The following is an 18,064-nucleotide window of genomic DNA, read 5'->3' as shown; positions in this document are numbered from 1 at the left end:
AGAGGTCCGAAGTATGTTTAAACTTCAGCAGAATTCCAAGAACAATGGCAGAGTTCCAAACCATATTTAAACTTCAGCAGAATTCCGAGAACGATGGAAGAGTTCCGAAGCATTTTTAAACTTCAGCAGAATTCCGAGAACAATGGAAGAGTTCCAAAGCATTTTTAAACTTCAGTAGAATTCCGAGAACAATGGAAGAGTTCCGAAGCATGTTTAAACTTCAGCAGAATTTCGAGAACAATGGAAGAGTTCCGAAGCATGTTTAAACTTCAGAAGAATTCCGAGAACAATGGAAGAGTTCCGGAGCATGTTTAAACTTCAGCAGAATTACGAGAACAATGGAAGAGTTCCGAAGCATTTTTAAACTTCAGTAGAATTCCGAGAACAATGGAAGAGTTCTGAAGCATTTTTAAACTTCAGCAGAATTCCGAGAACAATGGAAGCATTCCAAAGCATGTTTAAACTTCAGCAGAATTCCGAGAACAATGGAAGAGTTCCGAAGCATTTTTAAACTTCAGCAGAATTCCGAGAACAATGGAAGAGTTCCGAAGCATGTTTAAACTTCAGCAGAATTCCGAGAACAATGGAAGAGCTCTGAAGCATGTTTAAACTATAGCAGAATTCCGAGAATAATGGAAGAGTTCCGAAGAATTTTTAAACTTCAGCAGAATTCGGAGAACAATGGAAGAGTTCCGAAGCATTTTTAAACTTCAGAACAAATATGAGAACAATGCAAGAGTACCGAAGCATGTTTAAACTTCAGCAGAATTACAAGAACAATGGAAGAGTTCCGAAGCATTTTTAAAGTTCAGTAGAATTCCGAGAACAAAGGAAGAGTTCCGAAGCATTTTTAAACTTCAGCAGAATTCCGAAAACAATGGAAGAGTTCCGAAGCATGTTTAAACTTCAGCAGAATTCCGAGAACAATGGAAGAGTTTCGAAGCATGTTTAAACTTTAGCAGAATTCCGAGATTAATGGAAGAATTCCGAAGCATTTTTAAACTTCAGCAGAATTCCGAAAACAATGGAAGAGTTCCGAAGCATTTTTAAACTTCAGCAGAATTCCGAGAACAATGGAAGAGTTCCGTAGCATTTTTAAACTTCAGCAGAATTCAGAGAACAGTGGAAGAGTTCCGAAGCATTTTTAAACTTCAGCAGAATTCCGAGAACAATGGAAAAGTTCCGAAGAATTTTTAAACTTCAGCAGAATTCCGAGAACAATGGAAGAGTTCCGAAGCATGTTTAAACTTCAGCAGAATTCCGAAAACAAAGGAAGAGTTCCGAAGCATTTTTAAACTTCAGCAGAATTCCGAGAACAATGGAAGAGTTCCAAAGCATTTTTAAACTTCAGTAGAATTCCGAGAACAATGGAAGAGTTCCGAAGCATGTTTAAACTTCAGCAGAATTTCGAGAACAATGGAAGAGTTCCGAAGCATGTTTAAACTTCAGAAGAATTCCGAGAACAATGGAAGAGTTCCGAAGCATGTTTAAACTTCAGCAGAATTACGAGAACAATGGAAGAGTTCCGAAGCATTTTTAAACTTCAGTAGAATTCCGAGAACAATGGAAGAGTTCTGAAGCATTTTTAAACTTCAGCGGAATTCCGAGAACAATGGAAGCGTTCCAAAGCATGTTTAAACTTCACCAGAATTCCGAGAACAATGGAAGAGTTCCGAAGCATTTTTAAACTTCAGCAGAATTCCGAGAACAATGGAAGAGTTCCGAAGCATGTTTAAACTTCAGCAGAATTCCGAGAACTATGGAAGTGTTACAAAGCATGTTTAAACTTCAGCAGAATTCCGAGAACCACGGAAGAGTTCCGAAGCATGTTTAAACATCAGCAGAATTCCGAGAACAATGGAAGATTTCAGAAGCATGTTTAAACTTCAGCAGAAATCCGAGAACGATAGAAGATTTCCGAAGCATGTTTAAACTTCAGCAGAATTCAGAGAACTATGGAATTGTACCGGAGCATTTTTCAACTTCAGCAGAATTCCGAGAACAATGGAAGAGTTCCGAAGCATGTTTAAACTTCAGCAGAATTCCAAGAACATTGGAAGTGTTTCAAAGCTTTTTTAAACTTCAGCAGAATTCCGAGAACAATGGAAGAGTTCCGAAGCATTTTTAAACTTCAGTAAAGTTCCGAGAACAATGGAAGAGTTCCAAAGCATGTTTAAACTTCAGCAGAATTCCGAGAACAATGGAAAAGTTCCGAAGTATGTTTAAACTTCAGCAGTATTCTGAGAACAATGGAAGAGTTCCGAAGCATGTTTAAACTTCAGCAGAATTCCGAGAACAATGGAAGAGTTGCGAAGCATTTTTAAACTTCAGCAGATTTCCGAGAACAATGGAAGATTTTCGAAGTAATTTTAAACTTCAGCAGAATTCCGAGAACAATGGAATAGTTCCGAAGCATGTTTAAACTTCAGCAGAGTTCCGAGAACAATGGAAGAGTTTCGAAGCATGTTTAAACTTCAGCAGAAATCCGAGATTAATGGAAGAATTCCGAAGCATTTTTAAACTTCAGCAGAATTCAGAGAACAGTGGAAGAGTTCCGAAGCATTTTTAAACTTCAGCAGAATTCCGAGAACAATGGAAAAGTTCCGAAGAATTTTTAAACTTCAGCAGAATTCCGAGAACAATGGAAGAGTTGCGAAGCATGTTTAAACTTCAGCAGAATTCCGAGAACAATGGAAGAGTTTCGAAGCATGTTTAAACTTCAGCAGAATTCCGAAGCATTTTTAAACTTCAGCAGAATTCCGAAAACAATGGAAGAGTTCCAAAGCATTTTTAAACTTCAGCAAAATTCCGAGAACAATGGAAGAGTTCCGTAGCATTTTTAAACTTCAGCAGAATTCAGAGAACAGTGGTAGAGTTCCGAAGCATTTTTAAACTTCAGCAGAATTCCGAGAACAATGGAAAAGTTCCGTAGAATTTTTAAACTTCAGCAGAATTCCGAGAACAATGGAAGAGTTCCGAAGCATGTTTAAACTTCAGCAGAATTCCGAAAACAAAGGAAGAGTTCCGAAGCATTTTTAAACTTCAGCAGAATTCCGAGAACAATGGAAGAGTTCCAAAGCATTTTTAAACTTCAGTAGAATTCCGAGAACAATGGAAGAGTTCCGAAGCATGTTTAAACTTCAGCAGAATTTCGAGAACAATGGAAGAGTTCCGAAGCATGTTTAAACTTCAGAAGAATTCCGAGAACAATGGAAGAGTTCCGGAGCATGTTTAAACTTCAGCAGAATTACGAGAACAATGGAAGAGTTCCGAAGCATTTTTAAACTTCAGTAGAATTCCGAGAACAATGGAAGAGTTCTGAAGCATTTTTAAACTTCAGCAGAATTCCGAGAACAATGGAAGCATTCCAAAGCATGTTTAAACTTCAGCAGAATTCCGAGAACAATGGAAGAGTTCCGAAGCATTTTTAAACTTCAGCAGAATTCCGAGAACAATGGAAGAGTTCCGAAGCATGTTTAAACTTCAGCAGAATTCCGAGAACAATGGAAGAGCTCTGAAGCATGTTTAAACTATAGCAGAATTCCGAGAATAATGGAAGAGTTCCGAAGAATTTTTAAACTTCAGCAGAATTCCGAGAACAATGGAAAAGTTCCGAAGCATTTTTAAACTTCAGCAGAATTCCGAGAACAATGGAAGAGTTCCGAAGCATTTTTAAACTTCAGAACAAATATGAGAACAATGCAAGAGTACCGAAGCATGATTAAACTTCAGCAGAATTACGAGAACAATGGAAGAGTTCCGAAGCATTTTTAAAGTTCAGTAGAATTCCGAGAACAAAGGAAGAGTTCCGAAGCATTTTTAAAATTTAGCAGAGTTCCTAGAACAATGGAAGTGTTCCGAAGCATTTTTAAACTTCAGCAGAATTCCGAAAACAATGGAAGAGTTCCGAAGCATGTTTAAACTTCAGCAGAATTCCGAGAACAATGGAAGAGTTTCGAAGCATGTTTAAACTTCAGCAGAATTCCGAGATTAATGGAAGAATTCCGAAGCATTTTTAAACTTCAGCAGAATTCCGAAAACAATGGAAGAGTTCCGAAGCATTTTTAAACTTCAGCAGAATTCCGAGAACAATGGAAGAGTTCCGTAGCATTTTTAAACTTCAGCAGAATTCAGAGAACAGTGGAAGAGTTCCGAAGCATTTTTAAACTTCAGCAGAATTCCGAGAACAATGGAAAAGTTCCGAAGAATTTTTAAACTTCAGCAGAATTCCGCGAACAATGGAAGAGTTCCGAAGCATGTTTAAACTTCAGCAGAATTCCGAAAACAAAGGAAGAGTTCCGAAGCATTTTTAAACTTCAGCAGAATTCCGAGAACAATGGAAGAGTTCCAAAGCATTTTTAAACTTCAGTAGAATTCCGAGAACAATGGAAGAGTTCCGAAGCATGTTTAAACTTCAGCAGAATTTCGAGAACAATGGAAGAGTTCCGAAGCATGTTTAAACTTCAGAAGAATTCCGAGAACAATGGAAGAGTTCCGAAGCATGTTTAAACTTCAGCAGAATTACGAGAACAATGGAAGAGTTCCGAAGCATTTTTAAACTTCAGTAGAATTCCGAGAACAATGGAAGAGTTCTGAAGCATTTTTAAACTTCAGCGGAATTCCGAGAACAATGGAAGCGTTCCAAAGCATGTTTAAACTTCAGCAGAATTCCGAGAACAATGGAAGAGTTCCGAAGCATTTTTAAACTTCAGCAGAATTCCGAGAACAATGGAAGAGTTCCGAAGCATGTTTAAACTTCAGCAGAATTCCGAGAACAATGGAAGAGCTCTGAAGCATGTTTAAACAATAGCAGAATTCCGAGAATAATGGAAGAGTTCCGAAGAATTTTTAAACTTCAGCAGAATTCCGAGAACAATGGAAAAGTTCCGAAGCATTTTTAAACTTCATCAGAATTCCGAGAACAATGGAAGAGTTCCGAAGCATTTTTAAACTTCAGAACAAATACGGGAACAATGCAAGAGTACCGAAGCATGTTTAAACTTCAGCAGAATTACGAGAACAATGGAAGAGTTCCGAAGCATTTTTAAAGTTCAGTAGAATTTCGAGAACAATGGAAGAGTTCTGAAGCATTTTTAAACTGCAGCAGAATTCCGAGAACTATGGAAGAGTTCCAAAGCATGTTTAAGCTTCAGCAGAATTCCGAGAACAATGGAAGAGTTCTGAAGCATTTTTAAACTTCAGCAGATTTCCGAGAACAAAGGAAGAGTTCCGAAGCATTTTTAAACTTCAGCAGAATTCCGAGAACAATGGAAGAGTTCCAAAGCATTTTTAAACTTCAGTAGAATTCCGAGAACAATGGAAGAGTTCCGAAGCATGTTTAAGCTTCAGCAGAATTCCGAGAACCACGGAAGAGTTCCGAAGCATGTTTAAACATCAGCAGAATTCCGAGAACAATGGAAGATTTCTGAAGCATGTTTAAACTTCAGCAGAAATCCGAGAACAATGGAAGAGTTACGAAGCATGTTTAAACTTCAGCAGAATTCCGAGAACTATGGAAGTGTTACAAAGCATGTTTAAACTTCAGCAGAATTCCGAGAACCACGGAAGAGTTCCGAAGCATGTTTAAACATCAGCAGAAATCCGAGAACAATGGAAGATTTCAGAAGCATGTTTAAACTTCAGCAGAAATCCGAGAACGATAGAAGATTTCCGAAGCATGTTTAAACTTCAGCAGAATTCCGAGAACTATGGAATTGTACCGGAGCATTTTTAAACTTCAGCAGAATTCCGAGAACAATGGAAGAGTTCCGTAGCATTTTTAAACTTCAGCAGAATTGCGAGAACAATGGAAGTGTTCCGAAGCATTTTTAAACTTCAGCAGAATTCCGAGAACAATGGAAGAGTTCCGAAGCATGTTTAAACTTCAGCAGAATTCCGAAAACAATGGAAGAGTTTTGAAGCATGTTTAAACTTCAGCAGAATTCCGAGAACAATGGAAGAATTCCGAAGCATTTTTAAACTTCAGCATTATTCCGAGAACAAAGGAAGAGTTCCGAAGCATTTTTAACTTCAGCAGAATTCCGAGAACAAAGGAAGAGTTCCAAAGCATTTTTAAAATTCAGCAGAATTCCTAGAAAAATGGAAGTGTTCCGAAGCATATTTAAACTTCAGCAGAATTCAGAGAACAATGGAAGAGTTCCGAAGCATGTTTAAACTTCAGCAGAATTCCGAGAACAATGGAAGAGTTCCGAAGCATGTTTAAACTTCAGCAGAATTCCGAGAACAATGGAAGAGCTCCGAAGCATGTTTAATCTATAGCAGAATTCCGAGAATAATGGAAGGTTTCCGAAGCATTTTTAAACTTCAGCAGAATTCCGAGAACAAAGGAAGAGTTCCAAAGCATTTTTAAAATTCAGCAGTATTCCTAGAACTATGGAAGTGTTCCGAAGCATTTTTAAACTTCAGCAGAATTCCGAAAACAATGGAAGAGTTCCGAAGCATATTTAAACTTCAGCAGAATTCCGAGAACAATGGAAGAGTTTCGAAGCATGTTTAAACTTCAGCAGAATTGCGAGAATAATGGAAGAATTCCAAATCATTTTTAAACTTCAGCAGAATTCCGAGAACAATGGAAGAGTTCCGAAGCATTTTAAACTTCAGCAGAATTCCGAGAACAATGGAAGAGTTCCGTAGCATTTTTAAACTTCAGCAGAGTTCAGAGAACAGTGGAAGAGTTTCGAAGCATTTTTAAACTTCAGCAGAATTCCGAGAACAATGGAAGAGTTCCGAAGCATTTTTAAACTTCAGCAGAATTCCGAGAACAAAGGAAGAGTTCCGAAGCATGTTTAAACTTCAGCAGAATTCCGAGAACAATGGAAGAGTTCTGAAGCATTTTTAATCTTCAGCAGAATTCCGAGAACAATGGAAGCGTTCCAAAGCATGTTTAAACTTCAGCAGAAATCCGAGAACAATGGAAGAGTTCCGAAGCATTTTTAAACTTCAGCAGAATTCCGATAAAAATGGAAGAGTTCCGAAGCATTTTTAAACTTCAGCAGAATTCCAAGAAAAATGGAAGAGTTCCGAAGCATGTTTAAACTTCAGCAGAATTCCGAGAACAATGGAAGAGTTCCGAAGCACGTTTAAACTTCAGCAGAATTCCGAGAACAATGGAAGAGTTCCGAAGCACGTTTAAACTTCAGCAGAATTCCGAGAACAATGGAAGAGTTCCGAAGCATTTTTAAACTTCAGCAGAATTCCGAGAACAATGGAAGAGTTCCGAAGCATTTTTAAACTTCAGCAGAATTCTGAGAACAATGGAAGAGTTCCGAAGCATTTTTAAGCTTCAGCAGAATTCCGAGAACAATGGAAGAGTTCCGAAGCATTTTTAAACTTCAGCAGATTTCCGAGAACAATGGAAGATTTTCGAAGTAATTTTAAACTTCAGCAGAATTCCGACAACAATGGAAGAGTTCCGAAGCATTTTTAAACTTCAGCAGAATTCCGAGAACAATGGAAGAGTTCCGAAGCATTTTTAAACTTCAGCAGAATTCCGAGAACAATGGAAGAGTTCCGAAGCATTTTTAAACTTCAGCAGAATTCCGAGAACAATGGAAGAGTTCCGAAGCATTTTTAAACTTCAGCAGTATTCCGAGTACAATGGAAGAGTTCCAAAGCATGTTGAAACTTCAGCAGAATTCCAACAACAATGGAAGTGTTTCAAAGCATGTTTAAACTTCAGCAGAATTCCGAGAACAATGGATGAGTTCCGAAGAATGTTTAAACTTCAGCAGAATTCCGAGAACAATGGAAGAGTTCCAAAGCATATTTAAACTTCAGCAGAATTCCGAGAACAAAGGAAGAGTTCCAAAGCATTTTTAAACTTCAGCAGAATTCCGAGAACAATGGAAGAGTTCCGAAGCATTTTTACACTTCAGCAGAATTCCGAGAACAATGGAAGAGTTCTGAAGCATTTTTAAACTTCAGCAGAATTCCGAGAACAATGAAAGAGTTCCGAAGCATTTTTAAGCTTCAGCAGAATTCCGAGAACAATGGAAGAGTTCCGAAGCATTTTTAAACTTCAGCAGATTTCCGAGAACAATGGAAGATTTTCGAAGTAATTTTAAACTTCAGCAGAATTCCGAGAACGATGGAAGAGTTCCGAAGCATTTCTAAACTTCAGCAGAATTCCGAGAACAATGGAAGAGTTCCGAAGCATTTTTAAACTTCAGCAGAATTCTGAGAACAATGGAAGAGTTCCGAAGCATTTTTAAACTTCAGCAGAATTCCGAGAACAAAGGAAGAGTTCTGAAGCATTTTTAAACTTCAGCAGTATTCCGAGTACAATGGAAGAGTTCCGAAGCATATTTAAACTTCAGCAGAATTCCAAGAACAATGGAAGTGTTTCAAAGCATTTTTAAACTTCAGCAGAATTCCGAGAACAATGGAAGGGTTCCGAAAGCATTTTTAAACTTCAGCAGAATTCCGAGAACAATGGAAGAGGTCCGAAGTATGTTTAAACTTCAGCAGAATTCCAAGAACAATGGCAGAGTTCCAAACCATATTTAAACTTCAGCAGAATTCCGAGAATAATGGAAGAGTTCTGAAGCATGTTTAAACTTCAGCAGAATTATGAGAACAATGGAAGAGTTCCGAAGCATTTTTAAAGTTCAGTAGAATTCCGAGAACAAAGGAAGAGTTCCGAAGCATTTTTAAAATTTAGCAGAGTTCCTAGAACAATGGAAGTGTTCCGAAGCATTTTTAAACTTCAGCAGAATTCCGAAAACAATGGAAGAGTTCCGAAGCATGTTTAAACTTCAGCAGAATTCCGAGAACAATGGAAGAGTTTCGAAGTAATTTTAAACTTCAGCAGAATTCCGACAACAATGGAAGAGTTCCGAAGCATTTTTAAACTTCAGCAGAATTCCGAGAACAATGGAAGAGTTCCGAAGCATTTTTAAACTTCAGCAGAATTCCGAGAACAATGGAAGAGTTCCGAAGCATTTTTAAACTTCAGCAGAATTCCGAGAACAATGGAAGAGTTCCGAAGCATTTTTAAACTTCAGCAGTATTCCGAGTACAATGGAAGAGTTCCAAAGCATGTTGAAACTTCAGCAGAATTCCAACAACAATGGAAGTGTTTCAAAGCATGTTTAAACTTCAGCAGAATTCCGAGAACAATGGATGAGTTCCGAAGAATGTTTAAACTTCAGCAGAATTCCGAGAACAATGGAAGAGTTCCAAAGCATATTTAAACTTCAGCAGAATTCCGAGAACAAAGGAAGAGTTCCAAAGCATTTTTAAACTTCAGCAGAATTCCGAGAACAATGGAAGAGTTCCGAAGCATTTTTACACTTCAGCAGAATTCCGAGAACAATGGAAGAGTTCTGAAGCATTTTTAAACTTCAGCAGAATTCCGAGAACAATGAAAGAGTTCCGAAGCATTTTTAAGCTTCAGCAGAATTCCGAGAACAATGGAAGAGTTCCGAAGCATTTTTAAACTTCAGCAGATTTCCGAGAACAATGGAAGATTTTCGAAGTAATTTTAAACTTCAGCAGAATTCCGAGAACGATGGAAGAGTTCCGAAGCATTTTTAAACTTCAGCAGAATTCCGAGAACAATGGAAGAGTTCCGAAGCATTTTTAAACTTCAGCAGAATTCTGAGAACAATGGAAGAGTTCCGAAGCATTTTTAAACTTCAGCAGAATTCCAAGAACAAAGGAAGAGTTCTGAAGCATTTTTAAACTTCAGCAGTATTCCGAGTACAATGGAAGAGTTCCAAAGCATATTTAAACTTCAGCAGAATTCCAAGAACAATGGAAGTGTTTCAAAGCATTTTTAAACTTCAGCAGAATTCCGAGAACAATGGAAGGGTTCCGAAAGCATTTTTAAACTTCAGCAGAATTCCGAGAACAATGGAAGAGTTCCGAAGCATGTTTAAACTTCAGCAGAATTCCGAGAACAATGGAAGAGTTTCGAAGCATGTTTAAACTTTAGCAGAATTCCGAGATTAATGGAAGAATTCCGAAGCATTTTTAAACTTCAGCAGAATTCCGAAAACAATGGAAGAGTTCCGAAGCATTTTTAAACTTCAGCAGAATTCCGAGAACAATGGAAGAGTTCCGTAGCATTTTTAAACTTCAGCAGAATTCAGAGAACAGTGGAAGAGTTCCGAAGCATTTTTAAACTTCAGCAGAATTCCGAGAACAATGGAAAAGTTCCGAAGAATTTTTAAACTTCAGCAGAATTCCGAGAACAATGGAAGAGTTCCGAAGCATGTTTAAACTTCAGCAGAATTCCGAAAACAAAGGAAGAGTTCCGAAGCATTTTTAAACTTCAGCAGAATTCCGAGAACAATGGAAGAGTTCCAAAGCATTTTTAAACTTCAGTAGAATTCCGAGAACAATGGAAGAGTTCCGAAGCATGTTTAAACTTCAGCAGAATTTCGAGAACAATGGAAGAGTTCCGAAGCATGTTTAAACTTCAGAAGAATTCCGAGAACAATGGAAGAGTTCCGAAGCATGTTTAAACTTCAGCAGAATTACGAGAACAATGGAAGAGTTCCGAAGCATTTTTAAACTTCAGTAGAATTCCGAGAACAATGGAAGAGTTCTGAAGCATTTTTAAACTTCAGCGGAATTCCGAGAACAATGGAAGCGTTCCAAAGCATGTTTAAACTTCAGCAGAATTCCGAGAACAATGGAAGAGTTCCGAAGCATTTTTAAACTTCAGCAGAATTCCGAGAACAATGGAAGAGTTCCGAAGCATGTTTAAACTTCAGCAGAATTCCGAGAACTATGGAAGTGTTACAAAGCATGTTTAAACTTCAGCAGAATTCCGAGAACCACGGAAGAGTTCCGAAGCATGTTTAAACATCAGCAGAATTCCGAGAACAATGGAAGATTTCAGAAGCATGTTTAAACTTCAGCAGAAATCCGAGAACGATAGAAGATTTCCGAAGCATGTTTAAACTTCAGCAGAATTCAGAGAACTATGGAATTGTACCGGAGCATTTTTAAACTTCAGCAGAATTCCGAGAACAATGGAAGAGTTCCGAAGCATGTTTAAACTTCAGCAGAATTCCAAGAACATTGGAAGTGTTTCAAAGCTTTTTTAAACTTCAGCAGAATTCCGAGAACAATGGAAGAGTTCCGAAGCATTTTTAAACTTCAGTAAAGTTCCGAGAACAATGGAAGAGTTCCAAAGCATGTTTAAACTTCAGCAGAATTCCGAGAACAATGGAAAAGTTCCGAAGTATGTTTAAACTTCAGCAGTATTCTGAGAACAATGGAAGAGTTCCGAAGCATGTTTAAACTTCAGCAGAATTCCGAGAACAATGGAAGAGTTGCGAAGCATTTTTAAACTTCAGCAGATTTCCGAGAACAATGGAAGATTTTCGAAGTAATTTTAAACTTCAGCAGAATTCCGAGAACAATGGAATAGTTCCGAAGCATGTTTAAACTTCAGCAGAATTCCGAGAACAATGGAAGAGTTTCGAAGCATGTTTAAACTTCAGCAGAATTCCGAGATTAATGGAAGAATTCCGAAGCATTTTTAAACTTCAGCAGAATTCAGAGAACAGTGGAAGAGTTCCGAAGCATTTTTAAACTTCAGCAGAATTCCGAGAACAATGGAAAAGTTCCGAAGAATTTTTAAACTTCAGCAGAATTCCGAGAACAATGGAAGAGTTCCGAAGCATGTTTAAACTTCAGCAGAATTCCGAGAACAATGGAAGAGTTTCGAAGCATGTTTAAACTTCAGCAGAATTCCGAAGCATTTTTAAACTTCAGCAGAATTCCGAAAACAATGGAAGAGTTCCAAAGCATTTTTAAACTTCAGCAAAATTCCGAGAACAATGGAAGAGTTCCGTAGCATTTTTAAACTTCAGCAGAATTCAGAGAACAGTGGAAGAGTTCCGAAGCATTTTTAAACTTCAGCAGAATTCCGAGAACAATGGAAAAGTTCCGAAGAATTTTTAAACTTCAGCAGAATTCCGAGAACAATGGAAGAGTTCCGAAGCATGTTTAAACTTCAGCAGAATTCCGAAAACAAAGGAAGAGTTCCGAAGCATTTTTAAACTTCAGCAGAATTCCGAGAACAATGGAAGAGTTCCAAAGCATTTTTAAACTTCAGTAGAATTCCGAGAACAATGGAAGAGTTCCGAAGCATGTTTAAACTTCAGCAGAATTTCGAGAACAATGGAAGAGTTCCGAAGCATGTTTAAACTTCAGAAGAATTCCGAGAACAATGGAAGAGTTCCGGAGCATGTTTAAACTTCAGCAGAATTACGAGAACAATGGAAGAGTTCCGAAGCATTTTTAAACTTCAGTAGAATTCCGAGAACAATGGAAGAGTTCTGAAGCATTTTTAAACTTCAGCAGAATTCCGAGAACAATGGAAGCATTCCAAAGCATGTTTAAACTTCAGCAGAATTCCGAGAACAATGGAAGAGTTCCAAAGCATTTTTAAACTTCAGCAGAATTCCGAGAACAATGGAAGAGTTCCGAAGCATGTTTAAACTTCAGCAGAATTCCGAGAACAATGGAAGAGCTCTGAAGCATGTTTAAACTATAGCAGAATTCCAAGAATAATGGAAGAGTTCCGAAGAATTTTTAAACTTCAGCAGAATTCCGAGAACAATGGAAAAGTTCCGAAGCATTTTTAAACTTCAGCAGAATTCCGAGAACAATGGAAGAGTTCCGAAGCATTTTTAAACTTCAGAACAAATATGAGAACAATGCAAGAGTACCGAAGCATGATTAAACTTCAGCAGAATTACGAGAACAATGGAAGAGTTCCGAAGCATTTTTAAAGTTCAGTAGAATTCCGAGAACAAAGGAAGAGTTCCGAAGCATTTTTAAAATTTAGCAGAGTTCCTAGAACAATGGAAGTGTTCCGAAGCATTTTTAAACTTCAGCAGAATTCCGAAAACAATGGAAGAGTTCCGAAGCATGTTTAAACTTCAGCAGAATTCCGAGAACAATGGAAGAGTTTCGAAGCATGTTTAAACTTCAGCAGAATTCCGAGATTAATGGAAGAATTCCGAAGCATTTTTAAACTTCAGCAGAATTCCGAAAACAATGGAAGAGTTCCGAAGCATTTTTAAACTTCAGCAGAATTCCGAGAACAATGGAAGAGTTCCGTAGCATTTTTAAACTTCAGCAGAATTCAGAGAACAATGGAAGAGTTCCGAAGCATTTTTAAACTTCAGCAGTATTCCGAGTACAATGGAAGAGTTCCAAAGCATGTTGAAACTTCAGCAGAATTCCAACAACAATGGAAGTGTTTCAAAGCATGTTTAAACTTCAGCAGAATTCCGAGAACAATGGATGAGTTCCGAAGAATGTTTAAACTTCAGCAGAATTCCGAGAACAATGGAAGAGTTCCAAAGCATATTTAAACTTCAGCAGAATTCCGAGAACAAAGGAAGAGTTCCAAAGCATTTTTAAACTTCAGCAGAATTCCGAGAACAATGGAAGAGTTCCGAAGCATTTTTACACTTCAGCAGAATTCCGAGAACAATGGAAGAGTTCTGAAGCATTTTTAAACTTCAGCAGAATTCCGAGAACAATGAAAGAGTTCCGAAGCATTTTTAAGCTTCAGCAGAATTCCGAGAACAATGGAAGAGTTCCGAAGCATTTTTAAACTTCAGCAGATTTCCGAGAACAATGGAAGATTTTCGAAGTAATTTTAAACTTCAGCAGAATTCCGAGAACGATGGAAGAGTTCCGAAGCATTTTTAAACTTCAGCAGAATTCCGAGAACAATGGAAGAGTTCCGAAGCATTTTTAAACTTCAGCAGAATTCTGAGAACAATGGAAGAGTTCCGAAGCATTTTTAAACTTCAGCAGAATTCCGAGAACAAAGGAAGAGTTCTGAAGCATTTTTAAACTTCAGCAGTATTCCGAGTACAATGGAAGAGTTCCAAAGCATATTTAAACTTCAGCAGAATTCCAAGAACAATGGAAGTGTTTCAAAGCATTTTTAAACTTCAGCAGAATTCCGAGAACAATGGAAGGGTTCCGAAAGCATTTTTAAACTTCAGCAGAATTCCGAGAACAATGGAAGAGGTCCGAAGTATGTTTAAACTTCAGCAGAATTCCAAGAACAATGGCAGAGTTCCAAACCATATTTAAACTTCAGCAGAATTCCGAGAATAATGGAAGAGTTCTGAAGCATGTTTAAACTTCAGCAGAATTATGAGAACAATAGAAGAGTTCTGAAGCATTTTTAAAGTTCAGTAGAATTCCGAGAACAAAGGAAGAGTTCCGAAGCATTTTTAAAATTTAGCAGAGTTCCTAGAACAATGGAAGTGTTCCGAAGCATTTTTAAACTTCAGCAGAATTCCGAAAACAATGGAAGAGTTCCGAAGCATGTTTAAACTTCAGCAGAATTCCGAGAACAATGGAAGAGTTTCGAAGCATGTTTAAACTTTAGCAGAATTCCGAGATTAATGGAAGAATTCCGAAGCATTTTTAAACTTCAGCAGAATTCCGAAAACAATGGAAGAGTTCCGAAGCATTTTTAAACTTCAGCAGAATTCCGAGAACAATGGAAGAGTTCCGTAGCATTTTTAAACTTCAGCAGAATTCAGAGAACAGTGGAAGAGTTCCGAAGCATTTTTAAACTTCAGCAGAATTCCGAGAACAATGGAAAAGTTCCGAAGAATTTTTAAACTTCAGCAGAATTCCGAGAACAATGGAAGAGTTCCGAAGCATGTTTAAACTTCAGCAGAATTCCGAAAACAAAGGAAGAGTTCCGAAGCATTTTTAAACTTCAGCAGAATTCCGAGAACAATGGAAGAGTTCCAAAGCATTTTTAAACTTCAGTAGAATTCCGAGAACAATGGAAGAGTTCCGAAGCATGTTTAAACTTCAGCAGAATTTCGAGAACAATGGAAGAGTTCCGAAGCATGTTTAAACTTCAGAAGAATTCCGAGAACAATGGAAGAGTTCCGAAGCATGTTTAAACTTCAGCAGAATTACGAGAACAATGGAAGAGTTCCGAAGCATTTTTAAACTTCAGTAGAATTCCGAGAACAATGGAAGAGTTCTGAAGCATTTTTAAACTTCAGCGGAATTCCGAGAACAATGGAAGCGTTCCAAAGCATGTTTAAACTTCAGCAGAATTCCGAGAACAATGGAAGAGTTCCGAAGCATTTTTAAACTTCAGCAGAATTCCGAGAACAATGGAAGAGTTCCGAAGCATGTTTAAACTTCAGCAGAATTCCGAGAACTATGGAAGTGTTACAAAGCATGTTTAAACTTCAGCAGAATTCCGAGAACCACGGAAGAGTTCCGAAGCATGTTTAAACATCAGCAGAATTCCGAGAACAATGGAAGATTTCAGAAGCATGTTTAAACTTCAGCAGAAATCCGAGAACGATAGAAGATTTCCGAATCATGTTTAAACTTCAGCAGAATTCAGAGAACTATGGAATTGTACCGGAGCATTTTTAAACTTCAGCAGAATTCCGAGAACAATGGAAGAGTTCCGAAGCATGTTTAAACTTCAGCAGAATTCCAAGAACATTGGAAGTGTTTCAAAGCTTTTTTAAACTTCAGCAGAATTCCGAGAACAATGGAAGAGTTCCGAAGCATTTTTAAACTTCAGTAAAGTTCCGAGAACAATGGAAGAGTTCCAAAGCATGTTTAAACTTCAGCAGAATTCCGAGAACAATGGAAAAGTTCCGAAGTATGTTTAAACTTCAGCAGTATTCTGAGAACAATGGAAGAGTTCCGAAGCATGTTTAAACTTCAGCAGAATTCCGAGAACAATGGAAGAGTTGCGAAGCATTTTTAAACTTCAGCAGATTTCCGAGAACAATGGAAGATTTTCGAAGTAATTTTAAACTTCAGCAGAATTCCGAGAACAATGGAATAGTTCCGAAGCATGTTTAAACTTCAGCAGAATTCCGAGAACAATGGAAGAGTTTCGAAGCATGTTTAAACTTCAGCAGAATTCCGAGATTAATGGAAGAATTCCGAAGCATTTTTAAACTTCAGCAGAATTCAGAGAACAGTGGAAGAGTTCCGAAGCATTTTTAAACTTCAGCAGAATTCCGAGAACAATGGAAAAGTTCCGAAGAATTTTTAAACTTCAGCAGAATTCCGAGAACAATGGAAGAGTTCCGAAGCATGTTTAAACTTCAGCAGAATTCCGAGAACAATGGAAGAGTTTCGAAGCATGTTTAAACTTCAGCAGAATTCCGAAGCATTTTTAAACTTCAGCAGAATTCCGAAAACAATGGAAGAGTTCCAAAGCATTTTTAAACTTCAGCAAAATTCCGAGAACAATGGAAGAGTTCCGTAGCATTTTTAAACTTCAGCAGAATTCAGAGAACAGTGGAAGAGTTCCGAAGCATTTTTAAACTTCAGCAGAATTCCGAGAACAATGGAAAAGTTCCGAAGAATTTTTAAACTTCAGCAGAATTCCGAGAACAATGGAAGAGTTCCGAAGCATGTTTAAACTTCAGCAGAATTCCGAAAACAAAGGAAGAGTTCCGAAGCATTTTTAAACTTCAGCAGAATTCCGAGAACAATGGAAGAGTTCCAAAGCATTTTTAAACTTCAGTAGAATTCCGAGAACAATGGAAGAGTTCCGAAGCATGTTTAAACTTCAGCAGAATTTCGAGAACAATGGAAGAGTTCCGAAGCATGTTTAAACTTCAGAAGAATTCCGAGAACAATGGAAGAGTTCCGGAGCATGTTTAAACTTCAGCAGAATTACGAGAACAATGGAAGAGTTCCGAAGCATTTTTAAACTTCAGTAGAATTCCGAGAACAATGGAAGAGTTCTGAAGCATTTTTAAACTTCAGCAGAATTCCGAGAACAATGGAAGCATTCCAAAGCATGTTTAAACTTCAGCAGAATTCCGAGAACAATGGAAGAGTTCCAAAGCATTTTTAAACTTCAGCAGAATTCCGAGAACAATGGAAGAGTTCCGAAGCATGTTTAAACTTCAGCAGAATTCCGAGAACAATGGAAGAGCTCTGAAGCATGTTTAAACTATAGCAGAATTCCGAGAATAATGGAAGAGTTCCGAAGAATTTTTAAACTTCAGCAGAATTCCGAGAACAATGGAAAAGTTCCGAAGCATTTTTAAACTTCAGCAGAATTCCGAGAACAATGGAAGAGTTCCGAAGCATTTTTAAACTTCAGAACAAATATGAGAACAATGCAAGAGTACCGAAGCATGATTAAACTTCAGCAGAATTACGAGAACAATGGAAGAGTTCCGAAGCATTTTTAAAGTTCAGTAGAATTCCGAGAACAAAGGAAGAGTTCCGAAGCATTTTTAAAATTTAGCAGAGTTCCTAGAACAATGGAAGTGTTCCGAAGCATTTTTAAACTTCAGCAGAATTCCGAAAACAATGGAAGAGTTTCGAAGCATGTTTAAACTTCAGCAGAATTCCGAGATTAATAGAAGAATTCCGAAGCATTTTTAAACTTCAGCAGAATTCCGAAAACAATGGAAGAGTTCCGAAGCATTTTTAAACTTCAGCAGAATTCCGAGAACAATGGAAGAGTTCCGTAGCATTTTTAAACTTCAGCAGAATTCAGAGAACAGTGGAAGAGTTCCGAAGCATTTTTAAACTTCAGCAGAATTCCGAGAACAATGGAAAAGTTCCGAAGAATTTTTAAACTTCAGCAGAATTCCGCGAACAATGGAAGAGTTCCGAAGCATGTTTAAACTTCAGCAGAATTCCGAAAACAAAGGAAGAGTTCCGAAGCATTTTTAAACTTCAGCAGAATTCCGAGAACAATGGAAGAGTTCCAAAGCATTTTTAAACTTCAGTAGAATTCCGAGAACAATGGAAGAGTTCCGAAGCATGTTTAAACTTCAGCAGAATTTCGAGAACAATGGAAGAGTTCCGAAGCATGTTTAAACTTCAGAAGAATTCCGAGAACAATGGAAGAGTTCCGAAGCATGTTTAAACTTCAGCAGAATTACGAGAACAATGGAAGAGTTCCGAAGCATTTTTAAACTTCAGTAGAATTCCGAGAACAATGGAAGAGTTCTGAAGCATTTTTAAACTTCAGCGGAATTCCGAGAACAATGGAAGCGTTCCAAAGCATGTTTAAACTTCAGCAGAATTCCGAGAA

The sequence above is a fragment of the Phyllobates terribilis genome, unplaced genomic scaffold (genome assembly GCF_046119375.1).
Source record: "Phyllobates terribilis strain yellow unplaced genomic scaffold, ASM4611937v1 Scaffold_8__6_contigs__length_399053987, whole genome shotgun sequence".
NCBI classification, from domain to species: Eukaryota; Metazoa; Chordata; class Amphibia; order Anura; family Dendrobatidae; genus Phyllobates; species Phyllobates terribilis.
Note: the sequence above shows the minus strand (reverse complement) of the source record.